Here is a 19,529-nt window from a genome sequence, read left to right as displayed (position 1 = left end):
CGCAAGATGCGATCTAGGCAGCATGATGCTTACCCGGAAGAAACCCTCGAGACAAGGGAGTTGGCGATGCGCCTAGATTGGTTTGTGGTGAACGTGATTGTTGTTTATTTCATAAACCCTAGATACATATTTATAGTCCATAGACTTTCTAACGTGGGAATAATCCCAACCGGGCACGAGCCAAATTCTATCTAACCGACACGTATCCTACTATATTACAGATACACGGGCAAACTAGCCCAAACTTTGCATATAAGGCCGATTCATGTATTCCTTCCATTTATATCCTTCAAGCCCATCCTCAATCGCGGCCCACCTCTGATCCGGTCAAATTCTGGTGATAACACATGCCCCCCTGGTTTTGGAAATGACAATTCCAAAATCACTCCGTTTTTTCTTCGTCGGGTCATGTCGTGGCAGAGCAGAACCGCCGCAGTATCCTTCATCATGATGCCTTGCCTCCTCCACTTCTCCACGTGACCTGGCAAAAAAAAATTTTCTGTTGGGCACCACTTCCTCGAAAACTGTTGTGGCATTGAATCTCCACTATATCCCCTTTTATTTAACCGCTCCAAACAGTTTACTTCTTCATCCCCTTCGCATTAGCACTCCAAAAGCCCTCCTGCGCCACCATGTCTTCTTCCTCCTCTGCCTCATCGGGTCTTTCCACCCAATCCTCCTCCTCCCGCGAGCCGACGCCGGAGTGGGACCCGGAGGAGGCCCATGCGGCCAACATCCGCCGCGCCATCGAAGCCGGGCAGGAGTCCAATCACGACTTCTCCGTCCGGTCTGAGGACGACAAGTCCTCGACCGGCGGGGAAAGTGACCTCCGCTTCCTTGCCGACGGGGAAACGGAGGAGGAGAGCGATGACGATCGCTTCTCCTGGGATGACTTCACCTCCTCCGAGGAGGAGGAGAAGGAGGAGGACGACGACGACACCTCCTCCGACGAACCGCCGGCCAAGCGCCTCGCCCCGGCCGGGGAACCTCAGCGACTTCGACAGCGACGACGACGATGCTGACGAGGAGGACGAGGACAATGAGGGTCCTGCCGGCGGCCGCTGCAGCAGCGACGACGAGCCCGCCGGGAGTAGCACCGACAGTGGCGACGACGGCGACGACGAGGGCAGCGACGGCCCGTAGATAGGACCCTGTTTATCAATGAAGAATTTCCCCAATTTGATTTTGCCGATTTCCTCTCATATTGACTTTGCCGATTGTCAACTTAGCCAATGCTCAATGAGCCGATGGCAACGCATCGGTCCCTCATAAACCGTCCTTCATCTCTTCGACTAAGGAGTGATTGTAAACTTGGTCAATGCTCAATGAGCCGATGTCAACGCATCGGTCCCTCACAATCCATCCTTCATCTTTTCGACCGATGACTTGAGCTTTGGTGGATGATACGTCTCCGACGTATCGATAATTTCTTATGTTTCATGCCACATTATTGATGATATCTACATGTTTTATACACACTTTATGTCATATTTATGCGTTTTCTGGAACTAACCTATTAACAAGATGCCGAAGTGCCAGTCCCTGTTTTCTGCTGTTTTTGGTTTCAGAAATCCTAGTAAGGAAATATTCTCGGAATCGGACGAAATCAAGACCTAGGTTCCTATTTTTCCATGAAGCTTCCAGAACACCCGAGAACCGCCAGAGAGGGGGCACTGGGCCCCCAGACCATAGGCCGGCGCAGCCCAGGCCCTGGCCGCACCGCCCTATGGTGCCGCCGCCTCTTCGACCCTCCGAGGCTGCCCTTCCGCCTATTTAAAGCCTCCGTCGCGAAAACCCTAGGACGGAGGACGAAACCCACAGAAACCTTCCAGAGCCACCGCCATCGCGAAGCCAAGATCTGGGGGACAGGAGTCTCTGTTCCGGCACCCTGCCGGAGCGGGGAAGTGCCCCCGGAAGGCTTCTCCATCGACACCGCTGCCATCTCCACCGCCATCTTCATCACCGCTGCTGCTCCCATGAGGAGGGAGTAGTTCTCCATCGAGGCTCGGGGCTGTACCGGTAGCTATGTGGTTCATCTCTCTCCTATGTACTTCAATACAATAATCTCATGAGCTGCCTTACATGATTGAGATTCATATGATGATGCTTGTAATCTAGATGTCATTGTGCTAGTCAAGTGAGTTTTACTTATGTGATCTCCGGAGACTCCTTGTCCCACGTGTGTAAAGGTGACAGTGTGTGCACCGTGTGGGTCTCTTAGGCTATATTTCACAGAATACTTACTCACTGTTATGAATGGCGTAGTGAAGTGCTTATTTATATCTCTTTATGATTGCAATGTGTGTTGTATCACAATTTATCTATGTGCTACTCTAGCAATGTTATTAAAGTAGTTTTATTCCTCCTGCACGGTGTAATGGTGACAGTGTGTGCATCCGTGTTAGTACTTGGCGTATGCTATGATCATGATCTCTTGTAGATTGTGAAGTTAACTATTGCTATGATAGTATTGATGTGATCTATTCCTCCTACATAGTGTGAAGGTGACAGTGTGCATGCTTGTGTTAGTACTTGGTTTAGTCGTGTTGATCTTTCTTGCACTCTAAGGTTATTTAAATATGAACATTGAATTGTGGAGCTTGTTAACTCCGGCATTTAGGGTTCGTGTAATCCTACGCAATGTGTTCATCATCCAACAAAAGAGTGTAGAGTATGCATTTATCTATTCTGTTATGTGATCAATGTTGAGAGTGTCCACTAGTGAAAGTCTAATCCCTAGGCCTTGTTCCTAAATTCTGCTATCGCTGCTTGTTTACTGTTTTACTGCGTTACTACTGCTACCATATTACCACCATCAACTACACGCCGTTACTACTGCTCATATTCATTCATACCACCTGTATTTCACTATCTCTTCGCCGAACTAGTGCACCTATTAGGTGTGTTGGGGACACAAGAGACTTCTTGCTTTGTGGTTGCGGGGTTGCATGAGAGGGATATCTTTGACCTCTTCCTCCCTGAGTTCGATAAACCTTGGGTGATCCACTTAAGGGAAACTTGCTGCTGTTCTACAAACCTCTGCTCTTGGAGGCCCAACACTGTCTACAAGAATAGAAGCTCCCGTAGACATCAAGCATTTTTCTGGCGCCGTTGCCGGGGAGGAAAGGTAAAAAGGCACTCATACTCCGGTTCCAGGTAACTAGATGCTTTTACGGCGCCATTGTGTTTGTGCTCGAAGCTATTTCCTTTAGATCCTGCAATTGCATCTTTTTGTTTCTTGTTTACACTAGTTTGGCATAATGGACAACAATGAACTTCTTATTCTATTTCCTTATTTAAAACATGGATTGTTTGATGCGAAAATTAAAAAACCTATGGAATCTTATTTGCATGCTGGTAGTAATATTAGTATGAACGCTTTGAACACCATTGTTGATAATGATATAGAAAGTTCTAAGCTTGGGGAAGCTGGTTTTCATGATCTTTTTAGTCCCCCAAGCATTGAGGAGAAAATTTTCTTTGATGATACTTTGTCTCCTATTTATGATGATTATAATAGTGGTCTTTTGGTACAACCTACTATGGAGAGTAAATTTTGTTGTGATTATACTATGCCTCCTACACTTGATGAGAATAATAATGATAGCTACTTTGTTGAATTTGCTCCCACTACAACTAATAAAATTGATTATGCTTATGTGGAGAGTAATAATTTTATGCATGAGACTCATGATAAGAATGCTTTATGTGATAGTTATATTGTTGAGTTTGCTCATGATGCTACTGAAAGTTATTATGAGAGAGGAAAATATGGTTGTAGAAATTTTCATGTTACTAAAATGCCTCTCTATGTGCTGAAATTTTTGAAGCTACACTTGTTTTATCTTCCTATGCTTGTTACTTTGCTCTTCATGAACTTGTTTATTTACAAGATTCCTATGCATAGGAAGCATGTTAGACTTAAATGTGTTTTGAATTTGCCTCTTGATGCTCTCTTTTGCTTCAAATACTATTTCTTGTGAGTGCATCATTAAAACTGTTGAGCCCATCTTAATGGCTAAAAAGAAAGAACTTCTTGGGAGATAACCCATGTGTTATTTTGCTACAGTACTTTGTTTTATATTTGAGTCTTGGAAGTTGTTTACTACTGTAGCAACCTCTCCTTATCTTAGTTTTTAGTTTTGTTGTGCCAAGTAAAGTCTTTGATAGTAAAGTAAGTACAGTACTAGATTTGGATTACTGCGCAGTTCCAGATTTCTTTGCTGTCACGAATCTGGGTCTATCTCCCTGTAGGTAGCTCAGAAAATTAAGCCAATTTACGTGCGTGATCCTCAGATATGTACGCAACTTTCATTCAATTTGGACATTTTCGTTTGAGCAAGTCTGGTGGCCTAATAAAATCCATCTTTACGGACTGTTCTGTTTTGACAGATTCTGTCTTTTATTTCGCATTGCCTCTTTTGCTATGTTGGATGAATTTCTTTGATCCATTAATGTCCGAGTAGCTTTATGCAATGTCCAGAAGTGTTAAGAATGATTGTTTCACCTCTGAACATGTGAATTTTTATTATGCACTAACCCTCTAATGAGTTGTTTCGAGTTTGGTGTGGAGGAAGTTTTCAAGGATCAAGAGAGGAGTATGATGCAATATGATCAAGGAGAGTGAAAGCTCTAAGGTTGGGGATGCCCCGGTGGTTCACCCCTGCATATTCTAAGAAGACTCAAGCGTCTAAGCTTGGGGATGCCCAAGGCATCCCCTTCTTCATCGACAACATTATCAGGTTCCTCCCCTGAAACTATATTTTTATTCTGTCACATCTTATGCACTTTGCTTGGAGCGTCGGTTTGTTTTTGTTTTTGTTTTGTTTGAATAAAATGGATCCTAGCATTCACTTTGTGGGAGAGAGACACGCTCCGCTGTAGCATATGGACAAGTATGTCCTTAGGCTCTACTCATAGTATTCATGGCGAAGTTTCTTCTTCGTTAAATTGTTATATGGTTGGAATTGGAAAATGCTACATGTAGTAACTCTAAAATGTCTTGGATAATTTGATACTTGGCAATTGTTGTGCTCATGTTTAAGCTCTTGCATCATATACTTTGCACCCATTAATGAAGAAATACTTATAGCTTGCTAATTTGGTTTGCATATTTGGTTTCTCTAGAGTCTAGATAACATCTAGTATTGAGTTTTGAACAACAAGGAAGACGGTGTAGAGTCTTATAATGTTTACAATATGTCTTTTATGTGAGTTTTGCTGCACCGTTCATCCTTGTGTTTGTTTCAAATAACCTTGCTAGCCTAAACCTTGTATCGAGAGGGAATACTTCTCATGCATCCCAAATACTTGAGCCAACCACTATGCCATTTGTGTCCACCATACCTACCTACTACATGGTATTTATCCGCCATTCCAAAGTAAATTGCTTGAGTGCTACCTTTAAAATTCCATCATTCACCTTTGCAATATATAGCTCATGGGACAAATAGCTTAAAAACTATTGTGGTATTGAATATGTACTTATGCACTTTATCTCTTATTAAGTTGCTTGTTGTGCGATAACCATGCTTACGGGGACGCCATCAACTATTCTTTGTTGAATATCATGTGAGTTGCTATGCATGTCCGTCTTGTCCGAAGTAAGAGAGATCTACCACCTTAATGGTTGGAGCATGCATATTGTTAGAGAAGAACATTGGGCCGCTAACTAAAGCCATGATTCATGGTGGAAGTTTCAGTTTTGGACATATATCCTCAATCTCATATGAGAATAATAATTGTTGCCACATGCTTATGCATTAAAGAGGAGTCCATTATCTGTTGTTCATGTTGTCCCGGTATGGATGTCTAAGTTGAGAATAATCAAAAGCGAGAAATCCAAAATGCGAGCTTTCTCCTTAGACCTTTGTACAGGCGGCATGGAGGTACCCCATTGTGATACTTGGTTAAAACATGTGCATTGCGATGATCCGGTAGTCCAAGCTAATTAGGACAAGGTGCGGGCACTATTAGTATACTATGCATGAGGCTTGCAACTTGTAAGATATAATTTACATAACTCATATGCTTTATTACTACCGTTGACAAAACTGTTTCATCTTTTCAAAATAAAAGCTCTAGCACAAATATAGCAATCGATGCTTTCCTCTTTGAAGGACCATTCTCTTTACTTTTATGTTGAGTCAGTTCACCTATCTCTCTCCACCTCAAGAAGCAAACACTTGTGTGAACTGTGCATTGATTCCTACATACTTGCATATTGTACTTGTTATATTTCTCTATGTTGACAATTATCCATGAGATATACATGTTACAAGTTGAAAGCAACCGCTGAAACTTAATCTTCCTTTGTGTTGCTTCAATATCTTTACTTTAAATTATTGCTTTATGAGTTAACTCTTATGCAAGACTTATTGATGCCTGCCTTAAAAGTGCTATTCATGAAAAGTCATTGCTTTATGATTCACTTGTTTACTCATGTCATTACCATTGTTTTGATCGTTGCATTCATTACATATGTTTACAAATAGTATGATCAAGGTTATGATGGCATGTCACTTCAGAAATTATCTTTGTTATCGTTTTACCTGCTCGGGACGAGCGAAACTAAGCTTAGGGATGCTGATACGTCTCCGACGTATCGATAATTTCTTATGTTCCATGCCACATTATTGATGATATCTACATGTTTTATACACACTTTATGTCATATTTATGCGTTTTCGGAACTAACCTATTAACAAGATGCCGAAGTGCCGGTCCACGTTTTCTGCTGTTTTTGGTTTCAGAAATCCTAGTAAGGAAATATTCTCGGAATCGGACGAAATCAAGACCCAGGTTCCTATTTTTCCACGAAGCTTCCAGAACACCCGAGAACCGCCAGAGAGGGGGAACTGGGCCCCCAGACCATAGGCCGGCGCGGCCCAGGCCCTGGCCGCGCCGCCCTATGGTGTCGCCGCCTCTTCGACCCTCCGAGGCTGCCCTTCCGCCTATTTAAAGCCTCCGTCGCGAAAACCCTAGGACGGAGGACGAAACCCACAAAAACCTTCCAGAGCCGCCGCCATCGCGAAGCCAAGATCTGGGGGACAGGAGTCTCTGTTCCGGCACCCTGCCGGAGCGGGGAAGTGCCCCCGGAAGGCTTCTCCATCGACACCGCTGCCATCTCCTCCGCCATCTTCATCACCGCTGCTGCTCCCATGAGGAGGGAGTAGTTCTCCATCGAGGCTCGGGGTTGTACCGGTAGCTATGTGGTTCATCTCTCTCCTATGTACTTCAATACAATAATCTCATGAGCTGCCTTACATGATTGAGATTCATATGATGATGCTTGTAATCTAGATGTCATTGTGCTAGTCAAGTGAGTTTTACTTATGTGATCTCCGGAGACTCCTTGTCCCACGTGTGTAAAGGTGACGAGTGTGTGCACCGTGTGGGTCTCTTAGGCTATATTTCACGAGAATACTTACTCACTTGTTATGAATGACGTAGTGAAGTGCTTATTTATATCTCTTTATGATTGCAATGTGTTTTGTATCACAATTTATCTATGTGCTACTCTAGCAATGTTATTAAAGTAGTTTTATTCCTCCCGCACGGTGTAATGGTGACGAGTGTGTGCATCCGTGTTAGTACTTGGCGTATGCTATGATCATGATCTCTTGTAGATTGTGAAGTTAACTATTGCTATGATAGTATTGATGTGATCTATTCCTCCTACATAGTGTGAAGGTGATAGTGTGCATGCTGTGTTAGTACTTGGTTTAGTCGTGTTGATCTTTCTTGCACTCTAAGGTTATTTAAATATGAACATTGAATTGTAGAGCTTGTTAACTCCGACATTGAGGGTTCGTGTAATCCTACGCAATGTGTTCATCATCCAACAAAAGAGTGTAGAGTATGCATTTATCTATTCTGTTATGTGATCAATGTTGAGAGTGTACACTAGTGAAAGTCTAATCTCTAGGCCTTGTTCCTAAATTCTGCTATCGCTGCTTGTTTACTGTTTTACTGCGTTACTACTGCTACCATATTACCACCATCAACTACACGCCGTTACTACTGCTCATATTCATTCATACCACCTGTATTTCACTATCTCTTCGCCGAACTAGTGCACCTATTAGGTGTGTTGGGGACACAAGAGACTTCTTGCTTTGTGGTTGCGGGGTTGCATGAGAGGGATATCTTTGACCTCTTCCTCCACGAGTTCGATAAACCTTGGGTGATCCACTTAAGGGAAACTTGCTGCTGTTCTACAAACCTCTGCTCTTGGAGGCCCAACACTGTCTACAAGAATAGAAGCTCCCGTAGACATCAGTGGATAATGTGGAAGACCAATGCCTTCAAGAGAACCCTAGGACCGCTGCTGAAACGACTTGACACTGAAGCCGATACTTCTGCAGAACAGATGTCACCTGCTCGCAAATCTCCTCAGTGATACTTTATAACCCTGCTCTATTTCTTTGCAGCAACCAGATGGCCCAGAGCTAACTCCCTACCGGTGATGATGGATCCCTCTTTAAATTCCTCCTACCAGCTCCAGTGATCCTCTCCTGCAAGAACTCACCACCTTTGAAGAAGGTTATGATGGAGGGCCAACCGATGAAACCCCAATCGGCTTCTTAAAAACAGAGTATCTTCCAGGTCAGCTGCCCCCCGAGCCTCAGTCAAGGCGAGAATAGCGGTGAGGACGCACAGATCAGACAAAGGGTTTTGAACTCAGGCAATTCTGAGACAGCCACCATGCAGAGCCAGCCAAACTTGCCACCATCGATCATCTTTTCTTCCGTTGAAAGCCGATATTGTAGACAAAACATCAACGGCTTAATCGACAAAGGGTTGGAAGTCCTCGAAGAGAAGGTTCTGGCCGCTGAGGAAGCTCTCATTGTTCACTCCCTCCAGGAAGCAGAAGGCCATCCGCGTCTTGAACACGCAGCGGGTAGATCCTGTGTAATTGTACTAGAGTCGATGGCTGTGCATCGGCTTTGTTTCTTAGCTCTAAAGTCGATGTCCGTGCATCGGCTGTACATCATGAGAATTTTTTTTACTGGCCGATTTCTATCGGCCCCCAATATTTCACTGCACATGTATCGCACATGTTCGTCTGATTAGGTGCCCCCAATATTTCACTGCACATGTATCGCACATGTTCGTCTGATTAGGTGCCCCCAATATTTCACTGCACATGTATCGCACATGTTCGTTTGATTAGGTGCCCCCGAGCCGAATCTGCCAGGTAACTGCGGATATCGGCTCTGTAGTTAGCCAAGGCACTGTGTTTGAACGTCGGCTCCGTTAGGACCAATGTTGACTTTTTCCAGCTCATCAGCCGACGTAAAACCGCTGCCCATTAGATCGACGTTGAACACAGGCAGAACGTATGGTGAGGATAATTTTGGCCGATTGCTAGAATCGGCCTCCATGTTGATTGAATAGCTCAATGAAGGTTTTGCAATGTTCCTCCATAGATCTTTGGGGCCGATCACACGGATCGGCATCGCCACGTTTGTCCATAGATGTTGCTCTTGTTACACGGTCAGGCCGGTGGATAAGACCAGCCTCACCCCGTCCTTCGTCACGTCGATGCGCTCGCGAGTCGTCCAAATTGATGCTCGAGAGTGGCTCTTGGCCTGTTGTCTCCCAAATGTTCATGCCAGCCGTTGAAATTTCGGCTGAATCATCTGCGTGGACGACCTCTACTTCATCTCCATCCCATTGTATTAGGCATTGGTGCATCGTGGATGGAATGCAACAGTTGGCGTGGATCCAATCTCTCCCTAGCAGGACAACATAGGTGCTCTTGCTGTCGACAATAAAGAACGTCGTAGGGATGGTTTTCCTTCCTACGGTCAGATCCACGTTCAGAACACCTTGTGCGTCAGATGCTTGGCCGTTGAAATCACTCAGCATCACGTTGGTCTTGATCAGATCCGAGCTAGAGCGCCCCAACCGACGTAGCATGGAGTATGGCATAAGGTTGACTGCCGCTCCGGTGTCCACCAGCATCTTGTTGACAGGCTGCCCATTGATATAGCCTCGCAAGTACAGGGCCTTCAGATGTCTGTAGCTTCTTTCTCGTGGCTTCTCAAAGATAACCGGCCGTGGGCCGCGATCAAGTTGTGCCACACGTGCTTCGTCTAATCTCGGAGCACTAAACTCCGTTGGAAGGATGAACACCATGTTTGTGCCAGCCGATGTCTCATCATCGGCTTTCTTTTGTCTGGGGCGCCACTCTTTTCTTTGTGGCCGACCTTCTTCGTCCAGGGTTCGCTGAATTTTAGCGGCCAGATCAGGCCGCGCCTTCCTCAACATGTGCAGGTATAACCTTTCGGCTTCCTCCAAACCACGTAGTCGCTGTACCCTACACTTTTGGGAACGGCTGAGTCCATCAGGGCACCACCTTGGCCGGTGGTACTTATCTTCTTCTTCTTCATCGTCTTCCAATTCCTCGAGATCTTCCACCCGAGAGGACTCAGCGTGCTTGTTCCGAGGCGGGAGAGGCCCTAGACGTTTGAACACGGACACGTTAGCTGCATCCTTCTTCTGCCTACACTCTGGGCAGTTGCCGATTGTAGGCAATCGGCTCATTCCTGAATCCCAGCAGTGTCTGAAGAAGGGACAGTCCCAGTGCCTATCCACATCGTCTTGCTCTCTCGACTTTTCCTTGGCGTGGCGCTTGATACGTCTCCGACGTATCGATAATTTCTTATGTTCTATGCCATATTATTGATGATACCTACATGTTTTATGCACACTTTATGTCATATTCGTGCATTTTCTGGAACTAACCTATTACCAAGATGCCGAAGTGCCAGTTGTTGTTTTCTGCTGTTTTTGGTTTCAGAAATCCTAGTAACGAAATATTCTCGGAATTGGACGAAATCAAGTCCCAGTGTCCTATTTTGCCACGAACCTTCCAGAAGACCGAAAAGGATACGAAGTGGGGCCACGAGGGGCTGCCACCATAGGGCGGCGCGGCCCAGCCCTTGGCCGCGCCGACCTGTGGTGTGGGGCCCCGTGTGGCCCCCACGTCGCCCTTCCGCCTACTTAAAGCCTTCGTCGCGAAACCCCCGATGCGGAAAAACCACGATACGGAAAACCTTCCGGAGACGCCGCCGCCGCCAATCCCATCTCGGGGGATTACGGAGATCTCCTCCGGCACCCTGCCGGAGAGGGGATTCATCTCCCGGAGGACTCTACACCGCCATGGTCGCCTCCGGAGTGATGAGTGAGTAGTTCACCCCTGGACTATGGGTCCATAGCAGTAGCTAGATGGTTGTCTTCTCCTCATTGTGCTTCATTGTTGGATCTTGTGAGCTGCTTAACATGATCAAGATCATCTATCTGTAATACTCTATGTTGTGTTTGTCGGGATCCGATGGATAGAGAATACCATGTTATGTTAATTATCAAGTTATTACATATGTGTTGTTTATGATCTTGCATGCTCTCCGTTACTAGTAGAGGCTCCGGCCAAGTTTTTGCTTTTAACTCCAAGAGGGAGTATTTATGCTCGATAGTGGGTTCATGCACGCATTGACACCAGGACGAGTGACGGAAAGTTCTAAGGTTGTGTTGTGTTGTTGCCACTAGGGATAAAACATTGGCGCTATGTCCGAGGATGTAGTTGTTGATTACATTACGCACCATACTTAATGCAATTGTCCGTTGCTTTGCAACTTAATGCTGGAAGGGGTTCGGATGATAACTCTGAAGGTGGACTTTTTAGGCATAGATGCGGTTGGATGGCGGTCTATGTACTTTGTCGTAATGCCCAATTAAATCTCACTTGTACTTATCATGACATGTATGTGCATTGTTATGCCCTCTCTATTTGTCAATTGCCCGACTGTAATTTGTTCACCCAACATGCTTTTATCTTATGGGAGAGACACCTCTAGTGAGCTGTGGACCCCGGTCCATTCTTTAATACTGAAATACAAATCTGCTGCAATACTTGTTTTACTGTTTTCTCTGCAAACAACCATCTTCCACACAATACGGTTAATCCTTTGTTACAGCAAGCCGGTGAGATTGACAACCTCACTGTTTCGGTGGGGCAAAGTACTTTGTTTGTGTTGTGCAGGTTCCACGTTGGCTCCGGAATCCCTGGTGTTGCGCTGCACTACATCCCGCCGCCATCAACCTTCAACGTGCTTCTTGGCTCCTACTGGTTCGATAAACCTTTGTTTCTTACTGAGGGAAACTTGCTGCTGTACGCATCACACCTTCCACTTGGGGTTCCCAACGGGCGTGTGCTTTACGCGTCATCAAGCTAAATTTCTGGCGCCATTGCCGGGGAGATCAAGACACGCTGCAAGGGGAGTCTCCACTTCTCAATCTCTTTACTTTGTTTTTGTCTTGCTTTATTTTATTTACTACTTTGTTTGCTGCACTTATATCAAAACACAAAAAAAATTAGTTGCTAGCTTTACTTTATTTACTGTCTTGTTTGCTATATCAAAAACACAAAAAAAAATTAGTTACTTGCATTTGCTTTACTTATTTCATCATGTTTCCCTTTAATTTTACCACAAAAAACATACCGGTAGGACAAGGGTCTATAATTGGGAGGAACAATATAGAAGAATTTTTCACCCATGTTAGTACCGTTGAAGATTTTGAAGATAGACACTTGGTAGAACTTGCTCCTACTTATGAAATTGCTTCGTCTGCGCATTTAGTTCGCTTGTTGGAAACTAAATTTGTTAATCTCAATCCTATAATCCAACACATGTTTCTTACACTTGGTGATTTGGAAGAGGGGAAAAGAAAGATTTTGTTTTAGAAACCCTTCTTAGAGAATTTGGTGGTCTAGCAAGAGAGGCTAGAAAGGTCTTTGCTAAATTTAATATGCTTGGTTCTCATACTAATTTTGTTAGTCTCCTTGAAAAAATGGACATGGATAAGATAAGGTACACTAATAATGCTAATGATGGTGGGGAGATCAAAGCACCAATACCATGTAAACTCCTAGCTATGAATGATGCACTAGAAAATAATTATGCTTGGCTTGTTCCTGAAAATTTGTTTGATGAGAATAGCAAGCCTAAGACTAATGAAAAGGGAGCCTCTGAAACCTACATAGATAATATACAATGCATAGTTGAGAAAACTCACAACACCCCTGGTTATAATGCCGATGCATCATCCTTTGATATTACTTGATATACACTTTCTGCGCCTAGCTGAAAGGCGTTAAAGAAAAAGCGCTTATGGGAGACAACCCATGTTTTTACTACAGTATTTTTGTTTTGAATTTGAGTCTTGGAAGTTTTTTACTACTGTAGCAACCTCTCCTTATCTTAGTTTTATGTTTTGTTGTGCCAAGTAAAGTCTTTGATAGTAAAGTAAGTACTAGATTTGGATTACTGCGCAGTTCCAGATTTCTTTGCTTGTCACGAATCTGGGTCTATCTCCCTGTAGGTAGCTCAGAAAATTAAGCCAATTTACGTGCATGATCCTCGGATATGTACGCAACTTTCATTCAATTTGGGCATTTTCGTTTGAGCAAGTCTGGTGGCCTAATAAAATCCATCTTTACGGATCTGTTCTGTTTTGACAGATTCTGCTTTTTATTTCGCATTGCCTCTTTTGCTATGTTGGATGAATTTCTTTGATCCATTAATGTCCAGTAGCTTTATGCAATGTCCAGAAGTGTTAAGAATGATTGTGTCACCTCTGAACATGTTAATTTTTATTATGCACTAACCCTCTAATGAGTTGTTTCGAGTTTGGTGTGGAGGAAGTTTTCAAGGATCAAGAGAGGAGTATGATGCAATATGATCAAGGAGAGTGAAAGCTCTAAGCTTGGGGATGCCCCGGTGGTTCACCCCTGCATATTCTAAGAAGACTCAAGCGTCTAAGCTTGGGGATGCCCAAGGCATCCCCTTCTTCATCGACAACATTATCGGGTTCCTCCCCTGAAACTATATTTTTATTCCGTCACATCTTATGCACTTTGCTTGGAGCGTCGGTTTGTTTTTGTTTTTGTTTTGTTTGAATAAAATGGATCCTAGCATTCACTTTATGGGAGAGAGACACGCTCCGTCTGTAGCATATGGACAAGTATGTCCTTAGGCTCTACTCATAGTATTCATGGCGAAGTTTCTTCTTCGTTAAATTGTTATATGGTTGGAATTGGAAAATGCTACATGTAGTAACTCTAAAATGTCTTGGATAATTTGATACTTGGCAATTGTTGTGCTCATGTTTAAGCTCTTGCATCATATACTTTGCACCCATTAATGAAGAAACACTTAGAGCTTGCTAATTTTGTTTGCATATTTGGTTTCTCTAGAGTCTAGATAACATCTAGTATTGAGTTTTGAACAACAAGGAAGACGGTGTGGAGTCTTATGATGTTTACAATATGTCTTTTATGTGAGTTTTGCTGCACCGTTCATCCTTGTGTTTGTTTCAAATAACCTTGCTAGCCTAAACCTTGTATCGAGAGGGAATACTTCTCATGCATCCAAAATACTTGAGCCAACCACTATGCCATTTGTGTCCACCATACCTACCTACTACATGGTATTTATCCGCCATTCCAAAGTAAATTGCTTGAGTGCTACCTTTAAAATTCCATCATTCACCTTTGCAATATATAGCTCATGGGACAAATAGCTTAAAAACTATTGTGGTATTGAATATGTACTTATGCACTTTATCTCTTATTAAGTTGCTTGTTGTGCGATAACCATGCTTACGGGGACGCCATCAACTATTTCTTGTTGAATATCATGTGAGTTGCTATGCATGTCCGTCTTGTACGAAGTAAGAGAGATCTACCACCTTAATGGTTGGAGCATGCATATTGTTAGAGAAGAACATTGGGCCGCTAACTAAAGCCATGATTCATGGTGGAAGTTTCGGTTTTGGACATATATCCTCAATCTCATATGAGAATAATAATTGTTGCCACATGCTTATGCATTAAAGAGGAGTCCATTATCCGTTGTCCATGTTGTCCCGGTATGGATGTCTAAGTTGAGAATAATCAAAAGCGAGAAATCCAAAATGCGAGCTTTCTCCTTAGACCTTTGTACGGGCGGCATGGAGGTACCCCATTGTGACACTTGGTTAAAACATGTGCATTGCAAAGATCCGGTAGTCCAAGCTAATTAGGACAAGGTGCGGGCACTATTAGTATACTATGCATGAGGCTTGCAACTTGTAAGATATAACTTTCATAACTCATATGCTTTATTACTACCGTTGACAAAATTGTTTCATGTTTTCAAAATAAAAGCTCTAGCACAAATATAGCAATCGATGCTTTCCTCTTTGAAGGACCATTCTTTTACTTTTATGTTGAGTCAGTTCACCTATCTCTCTCCACCTCAAGAAGCAAACACTTGCGTGAAGCTGTACCTTGATTCCTACATACTTGCATATTGCACTTGTTATATTACTCTATGTTGACAATTATCCATGCGATATACATGTTACAAGTTGAAAGCAACCGCTGAAACTTAATCTTCCTTTGTGTTGCTTCAATACCTTTACTTTGATTTATTGCTTTATGAGTTAACTCTTATGCAAGACTTATTAATGCTTGTCTTGAAGTACTATTCATGAAAAGTCTTTGCTTTATGATTCACTTGTTTACTCATGTCATTACCATTGTTTTGATCGCTGCATCCACTACATATGTTTACAAATAGTATGATCAAGGTTATGATGGCATGTCACTTCAGAAATTATCTTTGTTATCGTTTTACCTGCTCGGGACGAGCGAGAACTAAGCTTAGGGATGCTTGATACGTCTCCGACGTATCGATAATTTCTTATGTTCTATGCCATATTATTGATGATAGCTACATGTTTTATGCACACTTTATGTCATATTCGTGCATTTTCGGAACTAACCTATTAACAAGATGCCGAAGTGTCGATTCTTTGTTTTACGCTGTTTTTGGTTTCAGAAATCCTAGTAACGAAATATTCTCGGAATTGGACGAAATCAAGTCCCGGGGTCCTATTTTGCCACGAACCTTCCGGAATACCGAAAAGGATACGAAGTGGGGCCACGAGGGGCTGCCACCATAGGGCGGCGCGGCCCAGCCCTTGGCCGCGCCGACCTGTGGTGTGGGGCCCCGTGTGGCCCCCACGTCGCCCTTCCGCCTACTTAAAGCCTTCGTCGCGAAACCCACGATGCGGAAAAACCACGATACGGAAAACCTTCCGGAGACGCCGCCGCCGCCAATCCCATCTCGGGGGATTACGGAGATCTCCTCCGGCACCCTGCCGGAGAGGGGATTCATCTCCCGGAGGACTCTACACCGCCATGGTCGCCTCCGGAGTGATGAGTGTGTAGTTCACCCCTGGACTATGGGTCCATAGCAGTAGCTAGATGGTTGTCTTCTCCTCATTGTGCTTCATTGTTGGATCTTGTGAGCTGCTTAACATGATCAAGATCATCTATCTGTAATACTCTATGTTGTGTTTGTCGGGATCCGATGGATAGAGAATACCATGTTATGTTAATTATCAAGTTATTACATATGTGTTGTTTATGATCTTGCATGCTCTCCGTTACTAGTAGAGGCTCTGGCCAAGTTTTTGCTTTTAACTCCAAGAGGGAGTATTTATGCTCGATAGTGGGTTCATGCCTGCATTGACACATGGGACAGTGACAGAAAGTTCTAAGGTTGTGTTGTGCTTGTTGCCACTAGGGATAAAACATTGGCGCTATGTCCGAGGATGTAGTTGTTGATTACATTACGCACCATACTTAATGCAATTGTCTGTTGCTTTGCAACTTAATGCTTGGAAGGGGTTCGGATGATAACTCTGAAGGTGGACTTTTTAGGCATAGATGCGGTTGGATGGCGGTCTATGTGCTTTGTCGTAATGCCCAATTAAATCTCACCTGTACTTATCATGACATGTATGTGCATTGTTATGCCCTCTCTATTTGTCAATTGCCCGACTGTAATTTGTTCACCCAACATGCTTTTATCTTATGGGAGAGACACCTCTAGTGAACTGTGGACCCCGGTCCATTCTTTAATACTTGAAATACAAATCTGCTTGCAATACTTGTTTTCTTGTTTTCTCTGCAAACAACCATCTTCCACACAATACGGTTAATCCTTTGTTACAGCAAGCCGGTGAGATTGACAACCTCACTTCGTTTCGTTGGGGCAAAGTACTTTGGTTGTGTTGTGCGGGTTCCACGTTGGCGCCGGAATCCCTGGTGTTGCGCCGCACTACATCCCGCCGCCATCAACCTTCAACGTGCTTCTTGGCTCCCTACTGGTTCGATAAACCTTGGTTTCTTGCGAGGAAACTTGCTGCTGTACGCATCACACCTTCCACTTGGGGTTCCCAACGGGCGTGTGCTTTACGCGTCATCAAGCTAACTTTCTGGCGCCGTTGCCGGGGAGATCAAGACACGCTGCAAGGGGAGTCTCCACTTCTCAATCTCTTTACTTTGTTTTTGTCTTGCTTTATTTTATTTACTACTTTGTTTGCTGCACTTATATCAAAACACAAAAAAAAATAGTTGCTAGCTTTACTTTATTTACTGTCTTGTTTGCTATATCAAAAACACAAAAAAAAATTAGTTACTTGCATTTGCTTTACTTATTTCATCATGTTTCCCTTTAATTTTACCACAAAAAACATACCGGTAGGACAAGGGTCTATAATTGGGAGGAACAATATAGAAGAATTTTTCACCCATGTTAGTACCGTTGAAGATTTTGAAGATAGACACTTGGTAGAACTTGCTCCTACTTATGAACTTGCTCATATCTCTCCTCGTCGCGATCATGCCGACGGTGTCTCCTGGCGTCCCTAGCCAGACGATCTCTTTCATCATCGTCGTTGTATCGTCGGCGTTGGTCGTATTGACTCACATATTTGTTGAGGAGGTGATCAGAGAGAGGTCGCTGATATCTCACGTTCCTCACTTCTCCCTCTGTGATGTAGCGCTTGCCATCGTGACGGAGCCGATTGATACGTCTCCGACGTATCGATAATTTCTTATGTTCTATGCCATATTATTGATGATACCTACATGTTTTATGCACACTTTATGTCATATTCGTGCATTTTCTGGAACTAACCTATTAACAAGATGCCGAAGTGCCAGTTGCTGTTTTCTGCTGTTTTTGGTTTCAGAAATCCTAGTAACGAAATATTCTCGGAATTGGACGAAATCAAGACCCAGGTCCCTATTTTCACCGGAAGCATCCAGAACACCCGAGAGCCGCCAGAGGGGGGCCCTGTGGGCCCCGATGATAGGGTGGCGCGGCCTGGGCCCTGGCCGCGCCAGCCTATGGTGTGGCCACCCCTTCGACCCTCCTGCGCCGCCTCTTCGCCTATATAAAGCCTCTGTCGCGAAAACCCTGATAAGAAAAACCACGATACGGAAAACCTTCCAGAGCCGCCGCCATCGCGAAGCCAAGATCTGGGGGACAGGAGTCTCTGTTCCGGCATCCTGCCGGAGCGGGGAAGTGCCCCCGGAAGGCTTCTCCATCGACACCGCTGCCATCTCCACCGCCATCTTCATCACCGCTGCTGCTCCCATGAGGAGGGAGTAGTTCTCCATCGAGGCTCGGGGCTGTACCGGTAGCTATGTGGTTCATCTCTCTCCTATGTGCTTCAATACAATAATCTCATGAGCTGCCTTACATGATTGAGATTCATATGATGATGCTTGTAATCTAGATGTCATTATGCTAGTCAAGTGAGTTTTACTTATGTGATCTCCGGAGACTCCTTGTCCCACGTGTGTAAAGGTGACGAGTGTGTGCACCGTGTGGGTCTCTTAGGCTATATTTCACAGAATACTTATTCACTGTTGAATGGCATAGTGAGGTGCTTATTTATATCTCTTTATGATTGCAATGTGTTTGTATCACAATTTATCTATGTGCTACTCTAGCAATGTTATTAAAGTAGTTTTATTCCTCCTGCATGTGTGCAAAGGTGACGAGTGTGTGCACCGTGTTAGTACTTGGTTTATGCTATGATCATGATCTCTTGTAGATTGCGAAGTTAACTATTGCTATGATAATATTGATGTGATCTATTCATCCTACATATGCATGAAGGTGACGAGTGTGCATGCTATGCTAGTACTTGGTTTAGTATTTTGATCTATCTTACACTAAAGGTTACTAAAATATGAGCATTATTGTGGAGCTTGTTAACTCCGGCATTGAGGGTTCGTGTAATCCTACGCAATGTGTTCATCATCCAACAAGAGTGTAGAGTATGCATTTATACGTTACGTTATGTGATCAATGTTGAGAGTGTCCACTAGTGAAAGTCTAATCCCTAGGCCTTGTTCCTAAATACTGCTACTACTTGCTTGTTTCTTGTTTCTTTGCGTTACTACTCTGTTGCATTACTACTGCTTGTTCTATGTCCTGGGCAAAGCACTTTTCCGGTGCCGTTGCTACTACTCATATATATTTATACCACCTGTATTTCACTATCTCTTCGCCGAACCGAGTGCACCTATTAGGTGTGTTGGGGACACAAGAGACTTCTTGCTTTGTGGTTGCGGGGTTGCATGAGAGGGATATCTTTGACCTCTTCCTCCCCGAGTT

The sequence above is a fragment of the Lolium rigidum genome, chromosome 6, assembly GCF_022539505.1.
Source record: "Lolium rigidum isolate FL_2022 chromosome 6, APGP_CSIRO_Lrig_0.1, whole genome shotgun sequence".
NCBI lineage: Eukaryota > Viridiplantae > Streptophyta > Magnoliopsida > Poales > Poaceae > Lolium > Lolium rigidum.
The sequence above is the reverse complement of the archived record's forward strand: the minus strand, read 5'-3'. Positions refer to the sequence as shown.